The following is a 2,780-nucleotide window of genomic DNA, read 5'->3' as shown; positions in this document are numbered from 1 at the left end:
TTTGTTTCTGTCTATGATTAATCAATATTTATGTGGCATTAATAATGACAAAGTTGAATGTAACCTACTATAAAATATATGGCTATAGTAAACATGACTTTGGTCAATTTAAGAGAATTAAAAATGCATAGATTGACATTATTATAAATATTGGTTATACATACATGAGTAAAAATGTACATGATTTCTGATCACATAAAACTTTGAAATTTCAAATTACATTCTTTGTATACATAACCAGGTTTTCCATTTGCAATAGAGAGAAGACCAAAAAGGGAGGAGAAAGAAACCAAGATGAGAAAGAATTTGGTCAACATCTTTAACTCATTCATTGAAAACAGGACTGCCATAAAATTTAGAGACAATTTCTACCCAGAATAAAGCCAACAGTGACAGTTCTTTCTAGTTACTTTGGCCTCCAATAAATCCCTTTTCCAAGAGTTTTCATAATTCAGGTTTCATAATATTGAAATACAAAGCCATTTTTTTCAGATTATTGCAACTATTTTCAATTGTATTTTAATACAAAATATATTATTATATTTTAATATATTTGAAAAATGTCATATTTTCATGTAAAGAATGTATAAACTAATATTTATAAGTGATGCCTTTCAGAGATACATTTCTTGTCTCCTGATGCACGGTCTAATATTACCAGTATTGCTTCACAACTAACTATATGTTAATCATTCTGAAAGCAATAAGCATACAACATATTTTTCCCAGGAAGGATTTATATCTGAAAATTTTATCACTTGTTGCAACACAGAAATGCTTTGCTAAATCTAATTTAAGTAAATATTGCTTTAGTAGGTACCAAATTGATATATTTCCTCCTATTCTAAGTAGAGCATACATATGTAGGCAAAAGCATTCAAAATAAGTTGAGATCAAAGAAAAGCCTTTGATCAATATTTTGAAAGTTCTATATGTTCTCTAGTAACATGATAGAAAATTAGCCTGCAATATTACTGTATGAGATGTGAATCCCATTCTCTTACTGTGTTTTTCCCTCATTGTTCTGGGATTATTTAAATTCGGATATTGGGTTAAATTACATAAAACCTGTTCTTTCACGAATTATGGTCTAATATCCTGCACATTTTGTTGTCTAGTTTCTTATATTATATACTTTATAAAATGCAGTAGACAATCATAAAATAGCAAAAATACTGGTATAACAGCATAAGTACTTAAGTTACTTCGTGCCATGAGGCTAAAAACAGAAATTAATAGATGTCTGGTATGTGAAAGGGTTTGCTTAATTGCTGGTAAATATAAATATGAGCCATGTATAACATTTAAATTCTATTTAATACTTTATTGAACATTTACTAAGTAACATGCATTGTGAAAAGTGATTTGCATGCTTACTCTAGATTAATCCTCACAATGACTGTCAGACCCCCATCTCTAAAAATAGCTGGGCCTAGGCACTGTGGCAAGGACCTGCGTTCCCAGCTACTGGGAGGCTGAGGCAAGAGGATTACTTGAGCCCAAGAATTTGGGGTTGCTGTGAGCTATGACACAAGCCACTCTACTGAGGGTGACAAAGGGACACTCTGTATTAAAAAACAAAACAAAACAAAACAAAAACCTAACAAAGTCATTGTATTTTGAAGCGAGTGCTTTTGCATTACAATTCAATTTTGTTTCTTAGTTTAACATGGATAAAATAATTTAAAATGATTTAAAGATAAACATTCAGTACAGAAGTCCAAACTATTTGATTACCAAAAAGTATTATTTAGCAGTAATGTCAGCAAGATGGCAGAGCAGGAAGTCTCAGGCTCAACTCTTTCCTCTGAAAAGTTTACTTAGCAAATTTCCACATCCTAGAAGGTACTTTATAAAACCCTAATGCCTGGAAACCAGCCTAAGCCACCCTGTTGTATGCAGGACTGAATAAAATTTGAACAAAAAGGGTAAGAAACATGGTCTTACTCGAAAAGCATCTTTTTGTTCTCCCCCAAGCTGGCACAGTGCCAGGTAGAAAGGATTTCTCTGGGCTCATAGTTTCTACAGGGACAAAAGAGAACCAGAGGCAGTCATCAGCTATTCTTGCATTCTAACATGCTTCTCAGGAAGCCCACTCTGGTCTGACATCATGAAGAACGCTGAAGAAAATGGCATAGCTGGACCATTCCAGCGTCAATTGGAAACAAAAAGTGACCAGCTCTTGGATCTTGACGGTATTTCTGTGTTCTTCTCAGCTCTAGTGCTCAATCAAGTATAATAGCCGACCTCATAGCATATCCTCAAAATGATGTGTTTGTTGCCTTCAGAACATGGTGGTAAGTACAATCTAGCCTTGAGCTTTTAGATTGTCAGTATCCCTGTCCAGCTTCAAAACCTACATCAACAATTCTGCCCAGGCAGAGAGACACAAACCTACACCAGTTTCTGGAAAGTGAAGGGACTAGATTGGCCCAACAGGGGTAGATAATCAGCAGTTCCACACAGCCAAAAAGCCCACCTGAGGATTCTGCCCAGGCAGGGAAACCCCACCTTTGTACATTTTAGAGAAGCATATGGACTAATCCTATTTGACCAGGAGATCAATCAGCCAGTAGACAAAAACCCATCCTGTAGCTTCACCCAGATCGGGAGGCCATCTCCATTGCACATTTCTAAGTAGCGTATCCTTGGGTCTCACCTGTCTAGTGCAGTGACTCTGCCTAACCTCAGAGCCCAACATGGAGTCCTGCCCAAATATAGCTCTCAAATAACAGAATTGACTGGCTAGGGAATATATCTTGTGACTGACCTGCCAAGAA

Source organism: Otolemur garnettii, unplaced genomic scaffold, assembly GCF_000181295.1.
Source record: "Otolemur garnettii isolate 467f Iridium unplaced genomic scaffold, OtoGar3 scaffold00034, whole genome shotgun sequence".
NCBI classification, from domain to species: Eukaryota; Metazoa; Chordata; class Mammalia; order Primates; family Galagidae; genus Otolemur; species Otolemur garnettii.
This window is presented reverse-complemented; position numbering follows the sequence as displayed.